Genomic DNA, 22265 nt, shown 5'->3' with positions numbered 1-22265 from the left:
CTCACTTTTTAGGAAGTTCTATTGTATCTCTGTGACAGGAGGTTAAAGTGTAACCTTAGTCAGAAAATTAAGTCCTGATAGACCACTTCAGCCTGACCCCTTTTGTATGTATAGCTATGTAGCAATGTGGACTACAATTATAAAGTACAGTGTTCCCCCGGTATTTCTATGCATCACATGTACCTCTAGTGCCCAGTGTTATCAACTGACATCATGTATGTGAGCCAAGCTAAAGGGACTGTGGGATGAGTAGTTCCACAGATTGATAATCGCTTCGCCTGACCCTGTACCTGGACTACATATCCCAAGGATCTTTGCTACCATCGGAGAGATTGCTGGGAGGAACTATATAAGAAGCCAAAGCCATGCCCTGCCATCTCTTCCTCCTGGGCCAGATGCCAGATGGACCTCTCCATGCATGGAGAGCGAGAGGTCGTGGCCTAGCACGCGGTGTATAAGATTCCAACCTGGATGAGAAGGGCCTAGCACTGCTTGCTGTTTGTTAGACATCCATCCAGCACCACTTTGGTCGCCTACCAACCTGTGTTCTAAGCTCCACTGAATGAATAGTTAGACCAACTCCACCGCCTCCTCAGAGGTTGGTTAGGGTACAAACTATAAAGAACCAAAGAACTTAGTGGGGCCAGGGGTCATTAAGGAGTCCAGGAGCCCCTATGCCTCCATGATTGTGGTAGTGAGGAAGAAGAATGGGTCCCTTTGGCTGTGCATCGACTACCGAACCTTGAACCAAAGAACTATCCCAGATCAGTACGCAACCCCTCGCATAGAAGAAGCCCTACAATGCTTATCATGGGCCAAATAGTTCAGTGTACCCGATTTAAAGAGTGGATATTACCAGATCTCCATGCATCCAGATGACCGAGAAAATACGGCCTTCATCAGCCCTCTAGGGTTTTTTGAGTTTATCATTGTGTTCGGCAGAACGTTTGGGGAGCACGAAGCTCGGTTGGAGAAAGTTTTCCAGCGACTACACACCGTGGGGTCGAAGCTGTCTTTAGAGGAATGCCAATTCTACCAGACCTCAGTTACTTGCCTAGGGCATGTGGCGTCGGTCGAGGAAATAGCAACCCCCCCCCCCTTAAAAGTTGGAGGCTATCACTTCCTGGCCTTGTCCAAATACCGTCACAGAGTTGAGGTCATTCTTTGGTTTCTGCTTGTACTATCAAAGATTTGTGAAGAACTCCTCACAGATTGCAACGAGCTGTTACAGAAGCAGACGGAGGGGGACTAGCAGAAAACCCAGAGGGGAGGCCCCAGGAAACCTCGCAAGTCTATCCAGGGACGATGGGCAGCGAAGTGTGAAAGGTCTTTTGAATGGCTGAAGGAGAGCCTGGTTGAAGCACCGGTGTTAGCCTACGCTGATCCATCAAAACCGTGTGAATTACACGTGGCTACCAGCAGAGATGGCCTTGGAGGGGTATTGTACCATGAGTCGGAGGGGAATTCTGTCCAGTGACCTATGTGAGTCGCAGCCTCAACCCCCCCCCCCCCCCGAAGATTTATCCCGTGCATAAATTGGAGTTCTTGGCCCTCAAGTGGGCTGTGGTAGATAAGCTACGCGACTATCTGTACGGGGCTACCTTTGTGGTGAAGACTGACAACAACCCATTGATTTGCCTAATGTCCACTGCAAAGTTGAACGCCACTGGGCATCGGTGGTTGGCAGCTCTGTCTGAGTTTCAGTGCAGCTTGAAATAACGACAGGGTGTGGGAAACAGAGACGCTGACGCTCTTTCCCGAAGACCGCACTCTATCAAGGCTGGACAGAAGAGCTGGGTCCATTTACCTCTCGAAGCAGTACAGGCCGTGTGTCAAGGTGTAGAGTACAAACACAGAGGAGCCATAGTCGCTGAAGCTGTAGGAGTACCAAAGTATTACTGTAATTTGACCCACATATGTAGCCAATAATTGCCTCAGCTGACAAGAGGATATGAGACGGGATCAACGGGAAGATCCATTGGGGAGTCTGATACATAAAACGCTATCAGCTCAAAACCCTCAGATACTGGTGAATAACCCCATCGAGGGGGCCAGAGTAATCCATAGAGAGTGGGAATGAATGAATTTGGAAGATGGGGTCATATATATCGAAGAGGTCCCTCTGAGGAAGCAGAAGGTGTGAGTCAACTGTTCCTCCCAGAGAAACATCGTCTAACTGCGACCGCACTTCATGGTGATCATGGTCATTTAGGCCCAGATAGAACCTTCAAGCTGGTCAGGGAGTGGTTTTACTGGCCGTCTATGAGAACAGAGGTGGAAAGCTAGTGTCGCTCTTGCATCAGATGCATTCAGAGAAATACCCTACCAGGCAGGGCAACCCCAATGGACCATATTCAAAGCCAGGGACCCTTGGAGTTAGTGTGCATTGATTTCTTGTGTCTGAAACCTGACCTGAGTGGATGAAGTAATGTCCTGGCTGTGACAGATGATTTCACCCGATATACTCAAGCTTTTCGCACTAGGGATCAACGGGCTAGTACTGTGGCAAAGACTCTAGTGGTGAAGTTCTTCGTTCATAATGGGTTGCCTCAGTGCCTGCATCGGATCAAGGTCGGCATTTTGAAAGCAAGCAGATCAGAAGATTATGTGAACTCTAATGCCGCGTACACACGGTCGGACTTTTCGACCGGACGGTTCTGACAGACTTTCCAACGTACTTTCGACGGACTTTCTAATGAACGGACTTGCCTACACACGATCACACCAAAGTCTGACGGATTTGTACATCATGATGTACACCGGACTAAAATAAGGAAGTTGATAGCCAGTAGCCAATAGCTGCCCTAGCATCGTTTTTTGTCCGTCGGACTAGCACACAGACGAGCGGATTTCTGGGTCCTGCGGAGTTACGACATAAAGATTTGAAGCAAGTTCCAAATCTAAAGTCCGTCAGATTTGTGACTGGAAAAGTCCGCTGAAGGTCCGGTGAAGCCCACACACGATCGGATTGTCCGCCAGATTTGGTCCGTCGGCGTCCGTCGGACCAGTCCGGTTGAAAAGTCCGACTGTGTGTACGCGGCATTAAGCAGAAATAAATCCAGGACTACTCCTTACCATCCTCAAGGGGATCCAAAACCTGAGCGTTTCAACCGTACCCTGCTGAACATGTTGGGGACTCTCCCATTAGAGAAGAAACAGCATTGGGGGATCATATCACTGCAATAGTTCATGCTTATAATAGCACCTCAAATGATTCTACTGGATACTCCCCCTACAGGTTAATGTTCGGGAGAGAAGCTTGTCTACCTGTGGATCTGACTTTTGGAACATCACTAGATCACACCTCCCAAGCCTTGGGAGTACATTGACAGACTTTATAAGAATCTAAAAGTGGCTTATGAGAAGGCCAAAAAGGCCTCTACCATCAGAGAGCAAATGAACAAGAAAAACTTTGATCTCAGAGTGAGGGTTCAGAATTTACAACCAGGAGATCGAGTGTTGTTGCGCAATCTAGGGGTACAGGGAAGCATAAGCTGGCTGACCTATGGCGTTCCCAATCCTACATTGTCCGTAAACGACTACCTGGGCTCCCTGTGTACCAGATTTGGTCTGAAGGGAAGACCGGCCGTCTCAAGACTTAGCATCAAAACCATTTACTGTCCATATCAGAGGCTGTTCGAGTACCCTCACCCCCTTGCTTGGAGACTTATCAGTCCCCGACGCTGAAGCCTAGGGCCAGGAAAACTTTCCCACCCACACTCCCTGAAGAGGAGAGTGACGATGAAGAATTAACCCTTGATTGGTTGTGGGTTTCTCCTTCGGAAGATGATTCCATTGTCCCTGGTACTGAGGAAAAAGACCGTCAAAGAACACCCTTTAGAAGGAGGACATGTCTCCCTTTGCCTGAAGTTGAAACATTAGATCCACACCCACCGAGGGGAGATGAGGAGGTTAAGATGGAACCCACTGAAGTGCGGAGTGTAATGGATGCTCCCATTCCTCCTATTAACCTCGCAGAGAGAGAGACGGTCTCTGAACCAGAACCAGAGTCTGAAGTATAACTTGAACCTGAATCTGGATGCAGTTTCTGGGGAACAGAACAGGGACCAGAGCCACTGGAAAACATCTACTCCAGGTTGAGACAGAGCATATGCCCTCCAAAAAGACTGACATATGAATTGGAGAAAATTCTGACAAACTTATACCTACTGCTCAACGTTCCAGTCAAGCACTTGCCTCCTTTATCTAACCTTTGATAAAGGATGACCTTGATCCACCTCCTGACACTACTGGATGGGCCACTAACTTGTTACTGGCTTGTCACAAAATTAATATGACTTCGCCTGAGGATGTATACAATTTGCTGTTATAAGATCCTTCGTTGGGTCAGTTGTTAGCTGTTACAACTTCTAGTTTATCAGATGATTAAGTATTCAGTTTTATGATACAGTAAAGTGATCCCACAAGTTGTGATCTGTCTTTAGGGACCAAAGACTTTCAAGTGGGGGGAGGATGTAGCAATGTGGACTACAATTATAAAGTACAGTTCCTCCGGTATTTCTATGCATCGCATGTCCCTCTAGTGCCCAGTGTTATCAACTGACATCATGTTTGTGAGCCAAGCTAAAGGGATGAGTAGTTCCACAGATTGATAATCACTTTGCCTGACCCTGTACCTGGACTACATACCCCAAGGATCTTTGCTACCATCGGAGAGATTGCTGGGAGGAACTATATAAGAAGCCAAAGCCCTGCCATGCTGTCTCTTCCTCCTGGGCCTGATGCGAGACGGACCTCTCTGTGCATTGAGAGCGAGAGGTTGCGGCCTACCATGCGGTGTATAACATTCCAACCTGGATGAGAAGGGCCTAGTACTGCTTGATGTTCGTCGGACATACATCCAGCACCACTTCGGTCGCCTGCCAACCTGTGTTCTAAGCTCTGCATTGGGAGATCAAACCGGCGGATCCGCTGCATGTGTGTCGCTACAGGAGCTGCTGTCTGGAGGGCATCAAATCAGCCTGGTCATTGGTGAGAGGGCAATCACCCACCTTTACAAATCCTTTTCTCACAGTTTCACTGGGACAGATTGCACAGACATCTTTACCTTGGGAATACTTTACTGAGCACTTGAACACTGTGCATAGACACCTTTAGTTACTTCCACTTCAAGAAATCTTATTGCTTGCTATTACACCTTATTGGATACAATTAATGAGCTCCTACAAGCCGGTGAGGACCATCAGACCTGCAACAAGGACATTGCTGTCATTGTTGCTATAAGAGTTCTTATACCATTGACATTAAGTCTGACCTCTCATTAGGGTTAAAGGTTTATAGGCTGGCCGAGGTTTCCCCCTTTAGAAGTTTGTCAGTATAAACATCTAACTTTTGTTTATCCTTTCAGGTGCAAGCAGAACTCCACTGTACATGTGTATAAAATAGACTGTTTTACCTGCAAATATTTAGCTTGTGTTTTTCTGAAGAATTCCTTTGCTGAGTTGGCACGTTGCCCAAAACTCAGCAGATCTATTACCTCCTCTTTGTGACAATATCTTCTTTGAACTGTTCTACTAAACATTATCAGAACATAAACATGCAGAGTTGTCTGACTTATTGCATTAAGATGGTGTAAAGATGTCTGAACCCAGAGTGTCAGGTGGGTTGGAATGTTCATCGGGTCATGGCAGTGCAGGTGAGCAGGTAAAGCCAAGCAGCCCTCTAGGGGGCCATGCTACAGCTATGTAAAACTTTAAAAATAAGTGCCTATACTATTTAACCATCTCACTACAGGGCACTTTTACCACCTTCCTGCCCTGGCCAATTTTCAGTTTTCAGCGCTGTCACACTTTGAATAACAATTACGCGTTCATGCAAAACTGTACCCTAATGAAAATGTTATCATTTTTCCCACAAATAAAGCTTTCTTTTGGTGGTATTTAATAATCACTGGGTTTTTTATTTTTTGCGCTACAAAAGAAAAAAGACCGAACATTTTGAAAAAAAAGTTTGTGTTATAACATTTTGCAAATAAGTAATTTTTCCACATACATTTTGATCAGAATGTATGCTGCTACATTTCTTTGGTAAAAATAACCCAAATCAGTGTATATTATTTGGTCTGCGTGTTATAGAGTTTACAAGCTCTAGTGCCAATTGATCACACCTGATCACACCTGGTGGCCAATCTCATTTCTTGAGGACCTAACATGCCAAGACAGTACAAATACCCCTGTGCTTTACATTTTTTATTTATTCATTGGTGGGACACTGGTACACTGACAGATGTTTTTGTGCACTATGACAGATGTTGATCGTCCACCGGCAGACACTGACAGATGTTGATGTTGCAATGGAACACTATTGCGCTATTGCAGATGTTTTTGTGCACCGGTACACAGGTACAGATGTTGATGGGACACAGATGTTTTGTGCACTGGTACAGATGTTGATGGGACACTGTCACAGATGTTTTGTGCACTGGTACAGATGTTCATTGCATACTTGGACAGATGTTCATGGGACAGGGACAGTGGTGCTTGGTGTACTGTGTGGGGATAACTGCAGTCTGTGTTATCTGTGACAGCGCCCTGTGTAAAATCATCAGTTACACAGAGAGCTATCAGCATAGGAGCATAGGCTGCAGCATCCCCCGCTCTCCTTCTCCCCCCTCTCTAACTGAGCTCTCACTGAGCTCTGTGGGGATTGCCGAGACAGACACATGTCTCTGTTTACACTATGAAGGCTGTGATTAAACACATCCATCACGTGATCGAGAGGGCCAATCACAGCGCCAATATCCCGATCTGTGATGGGCTGTGTCGGAAGATCACAGCCATCACAGGATCACACCACTGCGCAACCTCCTGTTCTGAGGAACGTATAGGTATGTCCACTCAGAATGGTGAAGCTCCCACTTGGCTGTTAATGTACATTGGCCGGGTGGGAAGCAGTTATAATCCAGTAATGCACTGTCTCCCCCTGCTCTGCACATGCTCAGTTGCTCTTGTAAGCAGGTACAGTTAGCTAGCCTGCCACTAGCTGCCTCTATCCCAAAATAGTGTAATAGGGAATTATGTCATTGGGTGTTAGGTCCCATTTTAGACAAAGTCTCCCTGTAGTGATGTAATGGGTGGAGCTAGTGCCCATGCAAGGGTGAGTGGAGCCTGAATGAGACAGTGCATGAGAGCAAACACCCCACAGCCATGCAGAGGTAGTCAGCTACTGCAAATGCCCCAACACCCAGCTGTAGTCTTCCTGACTCAAAACATGATCTAAGTGGACTGTGAGTGGGATGCAATTGCCTTTTAGGTCAGGCTAAGTGTTCTCTGACTTCAGTACTTATGCCCCAGAATGTCTCATGAACGACATGAAGGGAGACGTGAGCTGGATGCATAATGCATAATGGGCAAGTAAGATCCCTCTAAATTTAGCTATGGAGTGGGACAACAAAGAGAGACTGGTATACTACAGAAGGCACCTAGTTAATCTTGGCTGACAGAACAGGATGTTTCACCTTGTGAATCTCGGTTTGAATAGAGCAGAATGCTACAGGTCTACTATACAGGGGAATGGGTCCCGACTCCTAACACTGTGGTGCTCTCAAGTAAAAGAGGGAAGATGCTAAGAGAAGTTGGTTTATATGTGATGTGCAATGTTTTGCTTTTGCAATGACTGCTACAGATTGTTAACTTTTGTGTATGGTGGTATATGCCGAAGACATCTGTCCATATGTCTATATGATGTGAAGTGTCACTGCCACCTTTGAAGAACATCAGTGCAGAAAATATATTTTTTGTGTGGACATTCCTTTTTAATGAATATAAAGGCTAATGACAGGGGATGTCATAGGTAGGCATTGGGCAAGGAGTTGAGCACAAGACTGGTAAGGCTACTAACTACTAGCAGTGGGTTGTTGTCCTATCCAAGAAGAAGCAGGGCAGTTGCTTGGGTTATTTGGTGCCAACAGTCAGCCAATCAGAGGCCCGCTTACTCTCTATATTTTCGGCACTCTGCCTAATTCAGAGCCACTAGAGGCCCATCGGCTAACAGCTTTAAGATTAATGCCACATACACACGACCGGACTTTTTCTTTCTAAAATTCTGACGGACCTAGAAATAGAACATGTTTCAAATCATTCCGACAGAATCAGTTCCTATCGGGAAAAACGCTCGTCTGTATGCTATTCCGACGGACCAAAAACGACGCAAGGGCAGCTACTGGCTATTGAACTTCCTTTTTCTACTCCCGTCGTATGTCATCGCGTTCTAAACGATCGGACTTTGGTGTGATCGTGTGTAGGCAAGTCCGTTTCAGCGGAACTCTGTCGGAACTCCATAGGAAAGACCATCGGAGTCTATTCTGACGGAAAGTCCGGTCGTGTGTATGCAGCATTACTGTTGCTGAAGGGGGAAGAAAGCAACAGTAACGACACAGACTGTGCAGAGGGAACACAGATTAGGGAGGGAGAAAAGCAAGAGAGGTGACAGGGAGACACAAAAGGGAAAAGCTGGGGACACACATACAGTTGTTTTTTTTTTTTTTGTTCAACCAAAAAAAACCCTGACAGATACACACAAGCGATGGTGATGCGGGGATCTCTCCCATTGAGACACTGTGTTCTGACAGGGGTGGACTATCCCGACACCAGTATACATTGATTAGTGTTTGAAACACAAATACTATCCAGCAGGACCATTTGACAGAAGCCGGCCATTAGACTGGCTTCTGTTGAACAGACATGGACAGAAAGTCGCCCATTTCCTGCTGAACTGGTCAATTTTCAGCCTATGTGTACCAGGCTTTACACTTACAAGAATAGCGTGTTATTTTACCTCCCTAATATTCTCTCCTTTCTTAATCATCGGCAGCCTGTGAACTTCAGCACTGTAAAGCTTATAGAGAGTATCACCACTCCAGGTGGGTCAGGTAAAAGGCATCTCCTTCAGTCTAGAAGTCCAGGTGCTGGCAATGCTATGGCAGTTAGACATCAAAAAAATTCTGGACAGCCGAACTCCAAAGATTTTTTCCTGACTATGCACTCTAAGCTATGACTAAGCACTCTTTGTAGTGTGAAACGCGTAAGCTTTGTTCCACTTTGTGACCTGTATTTTGGATGACACCTTATTGAATAAAGGCAAATATCTTTGGGGTGTGGCTGTCCAGAATTTCTTTGATGTCTAACTGTAAAGTTTATGTTAGCCTTCCTCTCTTTCTGAACCAAGGCATACAATCAAGGTTGGAAATGTACTCATTTTTTTTTTTTTTTAACAGAAGGTAAAATGTACACATTTTAATTAAAGAAAGGGACATATCGTTTTTGAGACCAAGGAGAGGAGGAGATTTTCCAGTAAGAAAGTGACTGCTCTGGGCTTAAAAAAAATGGCAGCCTCCAGCAAGAAGAAACAGAAGCAATACTGGAGGCAATATACAGCACACTTATTTTGGTAGCATATTTATTAATGTAGAATGTATGTCCATTTGTTAAAAAAACAATCATTTTTATCAAACTGTTATAGATAAAGTTCTGCTTTAGGAGAAATCTCCTTAGGGTGGCAAAGACAGCAAAAAATATACTGACAAAAAAAAGGGTTGGGCTAAACATACACTTTAACCTTAATCACTGCTTTAGTGATACAGATTGTAATTTATGTCAACCTGATTATTTCAAATATACAGTATTTACTGAAATCATAGAAGTTATATCTAATGTACAGTATCTCACAAAAGTGAGTACACCCCTCACATTTTTGTAAATATTTTATTATATATTTTCATGTGACAACACTGAAGTAATTATACTTTGCTACAATGTAAAGTAGTGAGTGTACGCTTGTAAACCAGTGTAAATTTGCTGTCCCCTCAAAATAACTCAACACACAGCCATTAATGTCTAAACCGCTGGCAAAAAAAGTGAGTACACCCCTAAGTGAAAATGTCCAAATTGGGCCCAATTAGCCATTTTCCCTCCCCGGTGTCATGTGACTCTTGATGTGTTGCAAGGTCTCAGATGTGAATGGGGAGCAGGTGTGTTAAATTTGGAGTTATCGTTCGCACTCTCTCATGCTGGTCACTGGAAGTTTAACATGGCACCTCATGGCAAAGAACTCTCTGAGGATCTGAAAAAGAATTGTTGCTCTACATAGAGATGGCCTAGGCTATATGAAGATTGCCAAGACCCTGAAACTGAGCTGCAGCATGGTGGCCAATACCGGTGGGGGGTCAGCCTGTCAGTGCTCAGACCATACGCCGCACACTGCATCAAATTGGTCTGCATGTCTGTCGTCCCAGAAGCAAGCCTCTTCCAAAGATGATGCACAAGAAAGCCCGCAAACAGTTTGCTGAAGGCAAGCAGACTAAAGATATGGATTACTGGAACCATGTCCTGTGATCTGATGAGACCAAGATAAACCTATTTGGTTCAGATGGTGTCAAGCGTGTGTGACTGCAACCAGGTGAGGAGTACAAAGACAAGTGCGTCTTGCCTATAGTCAAGCATGGTGGTGGGAGTATCATGTTCTGGGGCTGCATGAGTGCTGCCGGCACTGGGGAGCTACAGTTCACTGAGGGAACCATGAATGCCAACATGTACTTTGACACACTGAAGCAGAGCATGATCCCCTCCCTTCGGAGACTGGGACGCAGGGCAGTATTCCAACATGATAACGACCCCAAACACACCTGCAAGACCACCACTGCCTTGCTAAAGAAGCTGAGGGTAAAGGTGATGGACTGGTTAAGTATGTCTCCAGACCTAAACCCTATTGAGCATCTGTGGGGCATCCTCAAACGGAAGGTGGAGGAGCGCAAGGCCTCTAACATCCACCAGCTCCATGATGTCGTCATGGAGGAGTGGAAGAGGACTCCAGTGGCAACCTGTAAAGCTCTGGTGAACTCCATGCCCAAGAGGGTTAAGACAGTGCTGGAAAATAATGGTGGCCACACAAAATATTGACACTTTGGCCCCAATTTGGACATTTTCACTTAGGGGTGTACTCACTCTTGTTGCCAGTGGTTTAGACATTAATGGCTGTGTGTTGAATTATTTTGAGGGAACAGCAAATTTACACTGTTATACAAGCTGTACACTCACTACTTTACATTATAGCAAAGTGTAATTTCTTCAGTGTTGTCACATGAAAAGATATAATAAAATATTTACAAAAATGTGAGGGGTGTACTCACTTCTGTAAGATATTGTATATACAAACAGTACTTGCATATGTTAACAATTGTCTTGTTTTTATTTTTTTATTAAATGGCCGCTTGTTGTGCCAGAAACCCATGCCACAGAATCATAATGGCAAAGTCAGCTGGTATCTGTAGATCTAAAAGTATTAAACTCGACTTTTAAAAATTACATTAACATGTTAAAGCTTTTATGAGATTTTAGTGATTGGGTTTACATATACTTTGTTGAATGGTCATGGGTACAGAGAATTTCATTAGTTTATTTCTCATGGGTGGAGGTAGGGAGAAATCAGGAAATTAGAAAATTTTCCTTGTTTCATCTACTATAAATGTATCAATGAGATGAGGTGAACAGAAATTCGATTTTTTGAAACAGGAAAAATGTTAACCCCTTTATGCCAACTGTACACAAATATGCGGCCCCCACTGGACTGGGTTTTTTCTGTAGGGCTGCATATTTGCATGTCTCCCTGCTGTGAGCACGCTGTGTGCTGTGATAGAAGACATTGGGGCAGGCTTTACAGTGACTGATCACTGTGATAGCCAATCAGAGGCTGTCTCTCTGAATGGATGAGACAGATGCATTGTATCTTTCTCTGTCCTTGCAGAGATAGAAAAAAAAATGTGTAGAAAAAAATAATAATAATAATAATTGAAAAAATAAAATATAAAAAAAATTCCTAGATCAAGGTTTGATCTAGGTCAGCCCCAGGGTTAGTGTTTGAGTCAAGGTCAGGGTAAGTATTTTTCGGACAGGATTTTTTAATTTTTTCTTAAGTTCGTATCAGTGCCAGTATCGGTGTGTTGTAGGTAGGATAAAAAAAAGTAAAATGCGCACAATTGTTTCTGGGCTGTACTATGGGTACGAACAACAATTAACATACATATGTAGTATCGCTGCGATCATCAGGAGCAGGAGAATTTATTTTGGGTTGTTCTTTGGTGGCAGGTTATGGTAAAAAGATGATGCACAAGAAAGCCCGCAAACAGTTTGCTGAAGGCAAGCAGACTAAAGATATGGATTACTGGAACCATGTCCTGTGATCTGATGAGAAAAACACCAAAACAAGTGTGGCGCTGAACAGTATATGATGCTAATATATGCAAGTCAATGGACAATGGGAGAATCAATACCATCTGCTACAAGCATATAGTCCTTTTAGAAACATCAAAGGCACATAGTCTCTAGGGCAACGTGTAAAAACAAAATAATGAAAAAAATATGAAAATCTTGACCGAAATTCTGCTCACTACCACCAAGAGTTGGAAAGGCTTACCAGATGAGATGGACCCAATGGGGCATACGCCGGATTGGGTCGGACAAGGCTTAGGTGGTAAGTGGCTGTATGTACTCCGAGGAGGATGCGGTCTCACGAATTGGTAGTGTTCGTCCAGTGATGCCGGGAGCTTGAGAGGTGTACACAATCTCACAGATGAGGGTCTTGAGGAAGTAATGGGGTATTCCACACAAAGACCCCTCAAAACAACATTCACCGGACCAGATTTTGATGTGGAAGGATGGAAAAAGAAAAAAAGGGCCACATAGTGTAAATCCAAAAAATAAAATATTTATTACGGATAAAAAAGATGTACACTCACATGTAGATCCAAAACTTAAAACAGCGCTGTTAGAGAAAAAGTGGCGACAATGGGGTCCTGCCCGACGCGTTTCGTCCCAAAAGACGTCATCAGGGGGGTTCCCCCCACTGTAGCCACTCCAATTTATATAAGAAATGTGCCCCTCATGATGGGAAACCACTCTACGTTTGAAAAGTAATTACTTCCGGTTTCGGCCAAAATGGCCGACCGGCGTGCGTTCCAAGCATGCGTACCACGCCTCTCTTCCATAGTGCACACTACACCGGAAATACAGAGAGCGATGTACGGCGTGAATGTTGAAAAAAGGGAAAATCCGTGAAGGGATAGTGTTTATCAAACCGATGGATAGACTGGATGATGTGCCCGAGATGAAAACGAGCCCATAAATGTGATCTGAGAAGTGCGCTTAATACTGCGCATGTGCAGTGGGCGCAAGTGCTGCGCTTCACACTGCTCATGCGCAATAGGTGTAAGAGGAGGATGCCGCAGTGATGCGATGTGTGGGCGTGACGGCCCCGGAAAGTAACAATGCGAGCACTAACTAGATACTGCTCATGCGTAATGAGTGTAAGGGGAGGTGATGCGGTGAATCCGATGTGTGGGCGTGGCGGCCCCAGATGATAACACTATACACGGGACCAAGAAAAAGCCCCTAAGTGCATGTGATGTGATCAAACAAAGACGTACATGCAATAAAGTAGGTATAGCATGGTCAGAAGAGTCACTAACAATAGAGAGGTGACCCTGAAATTATAAACCAAATGAAAAATCAAAATTGGTGACGTGAGTGCAATGAAGAAGGAAAGTGCAATTTTAGAATTGATTCAAAAATCTTCAATTGAATCAACATTGAGTATTATCACCTAAAAAATGAAACATATTTCATGTTGAGGAAAGGATATGTGAACCCAACATAATGAGTCCAATAACCACTTCCATAAAAATTGTAATGAAAATATAAAAATATAAAAATATAAAAAATATGGCGGGCTCCCATGAAAAGGTGCACTAGATAATAGACATAAAATAAAAATATACATATGCAAGACACTACAAGGATTTCCCACAATAAGTAGGCAAAAAATCCTTCATGTGTGTACTTGGTGCATCCTGATATACAGTATTAGTATGCATGTAAATCAAACAAAAAACAAAGGGTCCACAAATAGATCCAAAAATGGTGTCACACAAGGGCTATCCCAAGGTATAAACTCCGTGTGTAAAGGATGCACCCTAGAGTGCATTACTGATGCACAAAAATAAAATTAGATACAAAAATAAATAGAAATCGAGGGGGCCTAAATGGGAACAATATAAGAAAGTAGAAAGGAGAAAGCATTCACTTGGGGGTATCAGGCTCTATTAATAAAGGCATTAACGTCGAGCTCAACGTTCATGCCCAAAGGCGAGAGTGTGCGGAGCTCATATATCCAGAAGGTCTCCAACTGTGATACACCCCTGGTCATAGCTCCGCCCCTCCATGGGGGGACATATCGATCTATCACTGTGAATTGTGTCCCAGCAATTACCCGGTTATGTTGTAGCTTGTAGTGTCGGGGGACCGTATGTTTAGTATCACCGCTTTTTATCAAAGCAATATGCTCAGCAACTCGTATGGCAAAAGAACGAATAGTGCGGCCAACATATTGCTTTCCACAGTGGCATGTTATTAGATAAACAATGTAACTAGTGGTGCAAGTACAAAAGCGTTTAATGGGATATTGTTTCTGTGTGACTGATGACATAAATGATACGGTTTTCCTCCCTATGCCCGTGTTGTGTTGGCATACTATACACCTCCTACAAGAGTAGAAACCCTCCATTTCATTGAAAAGTGGTTGTCGTATGGGGGGATTAATAACGTTAGGGGCAATTTTGCTTTGTAGGGTAGGGGCACCCTTAAAAATGACTTTGGCCCTGTCAGGTAAAACCTTACTTAAAACTCGGTCATTCCTGAGAACGTCCCAATGTTTGGACATGATGGCCTTCACATGTTTATATTGATTGGAAAAACCGGTCAGTAATGACCACTTGAAGATCTCATTTGATTCTTTTTTGGGTTTTTCAACCAGAAGTGACTCTCTGGTGGTCTCCAGGGCACGTTGGAATTCACGATCTATGAGATTAGGGTCGTAATTCTTATCCAACAATTTGGACCTGAGAAGAGCAGATTGTGTGCTGAAGGCCTCCATATTAGAGCAGTTCCTCCGTAATCGGAGAAATTGACTTCTTGGAACTGAATTAAGCCAGGACCGATGGTGGCAACTATCAGGGGGTATAAAACCATTTCGGTCAGTGGTCTTGAAATGAGTCTGGAAATGGAAACGACCATTGCGGATCTCAATATCTAGGTCTAAAAAATTGATTTTTTGATTGCTAGCTGTGTAGGTAAGGGAAATGCCCCGATCGTTGGTATTAAGATGTTCAAAAAATGAGTCCAACGATTCGGCGCTGCCCTTCCATAGGAGGAGGATGTCGTCAATGTATCGTGCCCACAAAGTAAGGGAAGGATCCCTATTAGTGTAGACGACATCCTCCTCCCATTTGGCCATAAATAAGTTGGCGAGGCTGGGGGCAAACTTGGCCCCCATAGCCACGCCACGCAACTGATGGTAAAATTGTTGATCAAACCAGAAATAGCTTCGTTTCATAGCGAACTCCAATAGTTCCATGATAAAAGAACACTGGAAGGAAGCTATACTGGGCTCTTTCTCAAGGAAATGTCTGACCGCTTCCAAGCCCTTATCCTGGGGTATGCTCGTATACAGGGAGGCCACGTCAGCCGTGGCAATGATAAAATCACCCTGTGGTACTAGATTTTCGAGCATGCGTATGGTGGACCCTGTATCTTTCAGATAAGAGGGCATACGTCTTACAAGTGGCTGTAAATAGAAATCAATATACCGGCCTATACGTGAAGTGATAGAATCAATACCACTCACGATAGGCCGGCCTGGGGGTTGAACAGGGTTCTTGTGCACCTTAGGTAAGTAATAAATAGTAGGGACCCTAGGTGCCAAGGGTACCAAAAATTCTTTCTCCTTTCTGTTTAAAATACCACGATCAAAGCCTCTGTTTATGATAACAGACAACTCTTTTTTAAAAACATTGGTAGGATTATTAGACATTATTTTGTATGTGTCAGGTTCATTAAGAATCCTGTACATCTCGGCTAAGTAGTCCTTTTTGTCGAGAACAATGATGCCACCCCCCTTGTCCGCTGGGCGGATCACGAGGTCTTTCTGTGAACACAGAGATTTTAAACCTATGTTGGACAGGGAGTGGCAATATGTGCGTTTCTCGGGAAGTTCAGATAGGTCTTTCAGGACTAAGTCTCTAAACATACCGATGGCTGGCGCCATAGGGACTGGTGGAGTAAACAATGAGGGGTTAGACAGGCCTGAATGGACTGTACCCGATGTGGCGCACCTCTCGTTTCTAACAGGATTAGAGACGAGATAGCGTTGGATGTGTAACTTCCGTATATATTTATGAATATCTACAAAAGTACCAAACTTGTCTAGCTTTTTAGGGGGGGCAAATTTGAGTCCCTTGTCAAGTACGGAAAGTTCTTCACTGGTCAAAGGCTTAGTACTGAGGTTAAAAACACCTTGGCCCTTTAAGTTCTCCTTCGCTTTCCTCCTCTGGGTTCTCCAACCTCCCCTTGTACCCCTCTTGGGTCGGGACCCCTTTTTCTTGGTCTCTGGACCTCGTGAAAAACCTGTGAATGGCGTGGGTTGGTATTGGATGGAGGGTAGTCCTGGAACGGCTGCTCACGTCTGAACCCAGGGCTATATCCATAATCATCCCCAAATTCGTCATCCCTGGTATTCCTGAGGGGTAAAAACCTATTATGTGTGGTGGGAGGTGGAGGTTCATAATGATAGGGATTTAGATATTGGGTTTCTGTGTATGGGATCTGTCGAGGTGGGGGGACTTCATAATGTCCTGAATATGATTCAGGGGGGTGCCTCCCACGGCTACGTTGACCTCTCCCCCCCTGTCTACCTCTGGTGGGGGCTCTACTTCTTTGATTAGAAAAGGGGGTGTTAGAATTATAATGATGTCTATTAGTACGTGATGGAGATTCGTACCTATATTGATTATTCACTCTCGTATCAACAGGAGTACCCGGAGGGGGTATACCTGAATTGGTCACTCTAGATGTAGCAACACCGGGGGGGCAAGGTACAGAGGATGCGGAGGAGGTGCTGCTAGAATTTGCAGTGTATAACTTCTGCCACCCAAATACATTCCCTGTTTTGTAGTCCCCCACATCTCTAGAGTACTTTTTTTGTTTTTTATTCCTCTGTTCTTTATCCTCCTTCTCAAGATGTTTCTGGAGATTAGAGGAAAGAACTGAGTACTCTGGGGAATTTTTATATGTTAAGAGTCTATCCTTAATCTCCTTGATCTCGCCATCCAGTATGGCTAGCCTCTGACGTTTCTTGGAGATGAGGACACCAAGGAGATTAATCCCTGCCTCGTTAAAATATTTATACCAAGATTCTATATCCGGGTCCCCTTGAGGGGGGTGTACATCCCATCGGAGGCTTCTTGGAACCATATGTTCAGAGACATACCGTTCCAAGAATACCATGTCCCATTGTAGATGTAATTCTGAGGACATGATGTTTTTAAGCCTCAGGAATAAACCACCTAATTCGGTATCATTATTAGTGACCACAAAGACCCCATCTGTATTAACGGTCCTAGAGGCCCTGTAGTCAAAGACATCCATTTTTCTGACAAATGGAATGGGTTGCTGCAGAATAAGGTATCAAAAACAATCAAGAATCAAGATGTGGAAAAATTCTGCGCTACTCTGAACTAAAAAACATAGAAGCAGCCAACACGACCAACAAAGTATAAATGAGAAAAACACCAAAACAAGTGTGGCGCTGAACAGTATATGATGCTAATATATGCAAGTCAATGGACAATGGGAGAATCAATACCATCTGCTACAAGCATATAGTCCTTTTAGAAACATCAAAGGCACATAGTCTCTAGGGCAACGTGTAAAAACAAAATAATGAAAAAAATATGAAAATCTTGACCGAAATTCTGCTCACTACCACCAAGAGTTGGAAAGGCTTACCAGATGAGATGGACCCAATGGGGCATACGCCGGATTGGGTCGGACAAGGCTTAGGTGGTAAGTGGCTGTATGTACTCCGAGGAGGATGCGGTCTCACGAATTGGTAGTGTTCGTCCAGTGATGCCGGGAGCTTGAGAGGTGTACACAATCTCACAGATGAGGGTCTTGAGGAAGTAATGGGGTATTCCACACAAAGACCCCTCAAAACAACATTCACCGGACCAGATTTTGATGTGGAAGGATGGAAAAAGAAAAAAAGGGCCACATAGTGTAAATCCAAAAAATAAAATATTTATTACGGATAAAAAAGATGTACACTCACATGTAGATCCAAAACTTAAAACAGCGCTGTTAGAGAAAAAGTGGCGACAATGGGATCCTGCCCGACGCGTTTCGTCCCAAAAGACGTCATCAGGGGGGTTCCCCCCACTGTAGCCACTCCAATTTATATAAGAAATGTGCCCCTCATGATGGGAAACCACTCTACGTTTGAAAAGTAATTACTTCCGGTTTCGGCCAAAATGGCCGACCGGCGTGCGTTCCAAGCATGCGTACCACGCCTCTCTTCCATAGTGTACACTACACCGGAAATACAGAGAGCGATGTACGGCGTGAATGTTGAAAAAAGGGAAAATCCGTGAAGGGATAGTGTTTATCAAACCGATGGATAGACTGGATGATGTGCCCGAGATGAAAACGAGCCCATAAATGTGATCTGAGAAGTGCGCTTAATACTGCGCATGTGCAGTGGGCGCAAGTGCTGCGCTTCACACTGCTCATGCGCAATAGGTGTAAGAGGAGGATGCCGCAGTGATGCGATGTGTGGGCGTGACGGCCCCGGAAAGTAACAATGCGAGCACTAACTAGATACTGCTCATGCGTAATGAGTGTAAGGGGAGGTGATGCGGTGAATCCGATGTGTGGGCGTGGCGGCCCCAGATGATAACACTATACACGGGACCAAGAAAAAGCCCCTAAGTGCATGTGATGTGATCAAACAAAGACGTACATGCAATAAAGTAGGTATAGCATGGTCAGAAGAGTCACTAACAATAGAGAGGTGACCCTGAAATTATAAACCAAATGAAAAATCAAAATTGGTGACGTGAGTGCAATGAAGAAGGAAAGTGCAATTTTAGAATTGATTCAAAAATCTTCAATTGAATCAACATTGAGTATTATCACCTAAAAAATGAAACATATTTCATGTTGAGGAAAGGATATGTGAACCCAACATAATGAGTCCAATAACCACTTCCATAAAAATTGTAATGAAAATATAAAAATATAAAAATATAAAAAATATGGCGGGCTCCCATGAAAAGGTGCACTAGATAATAGACATAAAATAAAAATATACATATGCAAGACACTACAAGGATTTCCCACAATAAGTAGGCAAAAAATCCTTCATGTGTGTACTTGGTGCATCCTGATATACAGTATTAGTATGCATGTAAATCAAACAAAAAACAAAGGGTCCACAAATAGATCCAAAAATGGTGTCACACAAGGGCTATCCCAAGGTATAAACTCCGTGTGTAAAGGATGCACCCTAGAGTGCATTACTGATGCACAAAAATAAAATTAGATACAAAAATAAATAGAAATCGAGGGGGCCTAAATGGGAACAATATAAGAAAGTAGAAAGGAGAAAGCATTCACTTGGGGGTATCAGGCTCTATTAATAAAGGCATTAACGTCGAGCTCAACGTTCATGCCCAAAGGCGAGAGTGTGCGGAGCTCATATATCCAGAAGGTCTCCAACTGTGATACACCCCTGGTCATAGCTCCGCCCCTCCATGGGGGGACATATCGATCTATCACTGTGAATTGTGTCCCAGCAATTACCCGGTTATGTTGTAGCTTGTAGTGTCGGGGGACCGTATGTTTAGTATCACCGCTTTTTATCAAAGCAATATGCTCAGCAACTCGTATGGCAAAAGAACGAATAGTGCGGCCAACATATTGCTTTCCACAGTGGCATGTTATTAGATAAACAATGTAACTAGTGGTGCAAGTACAAAAGCGTTTAATGGGATATTGTTTCTGTGTGACTGATGACATAAATGATACGGTTTTCCTCCCTATGCCCGTGTTGTGTTGGCATACTATACACCTCCTACAAGAGTAGAAACCCTCCATTTCATTGAAAAGTGGTTGTCGTATGGGGGGATTAATAACGTTAGGGGCAATTTTGCCCCCAGCCTCGCCAACTTATTTATGGCCAAATGGGAGGAGGATGTCGTCTACACTAATAGGGATCCTTCCCTTACTTTGTGGGCACGATACATTGACGACATCCTCCTCCTATGGAAGGGCAGCGCCGAATCGTTGGACTCATTTTTTGAACATCTTAATACCAACGATCGGGGCATTTCCCTTACCTACACAGCTAGCAATCAAAAAATCAATTTTTTAGACCTAGATATTGAGATCCGCAATGGTCGTTTCCATTTCCAGACTCATTTCAAGACCACTGACCGAAATGGTTTTATACCCCCTGATAGTTGCCACCATCGGTCCTGGCTTAATTCAGTTCCAAGAAGTCAATTTCTCCGATTACGGAGGAACTGCTCTAATATGGAGGCCTTCAGCACACAATCTGCTCTTCTCAGGTCCAAATTGTTGGATAAGAATTACGACCCTAATCTCATAGATCGTGAATTCCAACGTGCCCTGGAGACCACCAGAGAGTCACTTCTGGTTGAAAAACCCAAAAAAGAATCAAATGAGATCTTCAAGTGGTCATTACTGACCGGTTTTTCCAATCAATATAAACATGTGAAGGCCATCATGTCCAAACATTGGGACGTTCTCAGGAATGACCGAGTTTTAAGTAAGGTTTTACCTGACAGGGCCAAAGTCATTTTTAAGGGTGCCCCTACCCTACAAAGCAAAATTGCCCCTAACGTTATTAATCCCCCCATACGACAACTACTTTTCAATGAAATGGAGGGTTTCTACTCTTGTAGGAGGTGTATAGTATGCCAACACAACACGGGCATAGGGAGGAAAACCGTATCATTTATGTCATCAGTCACACAGAAACAATATCCCATTAAACGCTTTTGTACTTGCACCACTAGTTACATTGTTTATCTAATAACATGCCACTGTGGAAAGCAATATGTTGGCCGCACTATTCGTTCTTTTGCCATACGAGTTGCTGAGCATATTGCTTTGATAAAAAGCGGTGATACTAAACATACGGTCCCCCGACACTACAAGCTACAACATAACCGGGTAATTGCTGGGACACAATTCACAGTGATAGATCGATATGTCCCCCCATGGAGGGGCGGAGCTATGACCAGGGGTGTATCACAGTTGGAGACCTTCTGGATATATGAGCTCCGCACACTCTCGCCTTTGGGCATGAACGTTGAGCTCGACGTTAATGCCTTTATTAATAGAGCCTGATACCCCCAAGTGAATGCTTTCTCCTTTCTACTTTCTTATATTGTTCCCATTTAGGCCCCCTCGATTTCTATTTATTTTTGTATCTAATTTTATTTTTGTGCATCAGTAATGCACTCTAGGGTGCATCCTTTACACACGGAGTTTATACCTTGGGATAGCCCTTGTGTGACACCATTTTTGGATCTATTTGTGGACCCTTTGTTTTTTGTTTGATTTACATGCATACTAATACTGTATATCAGGATGCACCAAGTACACACATGAAGGATTTTTTGCCTACTTATTGTGGGAAATCCTTGTAGTGTCTTGCATATGTATATTTTTATTTTATGTCTATTATCTAGTGCACCTTTTCATGGGAGCCCGCCATATTTTTTATATTTTTATATTTTTATATTTTCATTACAATTTTTATGGAAGTGGTTATTGGACTCATTATGTTGGGTTCACATATCCTTTCCTCAACATGAAATATGTTTCATTTTTTAGGTGATAATACTCAATGTTGATTCAATTGAAGATTTTTGAATCAATTCTAAAATTGCACTTTCCTTCTTCATTGCACTCACGTCACCAATTTTGATTTTTCATTTGGTTTATAATTTCAGGGTCACCTCTCTATTGTTAGTGACTCTTCTGACCATGCTATACCTACTTTATTGCATGTACGTCTTTGTTTGATCACATCACATGCACTTAGGGGCTTTTTCTTGGTCCCGTGTATAGTGTTATCATCTGGGGCCGCCACGCCCACACATCGGATTCACCGCATCACCTCCCCTTACACTCATTACGCATGAGCAGTATCTAGTTAGTGCTCGCATTGTTACTTTCCGGGGCCGTCACGCCCACACATCGCATCACTGCGGCATCCTCCTCTTACACCTATTGCGCATGAGCAGTGTGAAGCGCAGCACTTGCGCCCACTGCACATGCGCAGTATTAAGCGCACTTCTCAGATCACATTTATGGGCTCGTTTTCATCTCGGG

The 22265-nt window shown here is 43.8% G+C and overlaps 1 protein-coding gene across 5 annotated transcripts in view; it reads right to left on the bottom strand.

Moving 5' to 3' along the window:
* Nucleotides 1-22265, bottom strand: part of USHBP1 (USH1 protein network component harmonin binding protein 1) — a 227914-nt gene that overhangs the window by 82388 nt on the left and 123261 nt on the right. The window lies entirely within an intron of this gene.

The sequence above is a fragment of the Aquarana catesbeiana genome, linkage group LG01 (assembly GCF_042186555.1).
Source record: "Aquarana catesbeiana isolate 2022-GZ linkage group LG01, ASM4218655v1, whole genome shotgun sequence".
NCBI lineage: Eukaryota > Metazoa > Chordata > Amphibia > Anura > Ranidae > Aquarana > Aquarana catesbeiana.
This window is presented reverse-complemented; position numbering and strand designations above follow the sequence as displayed.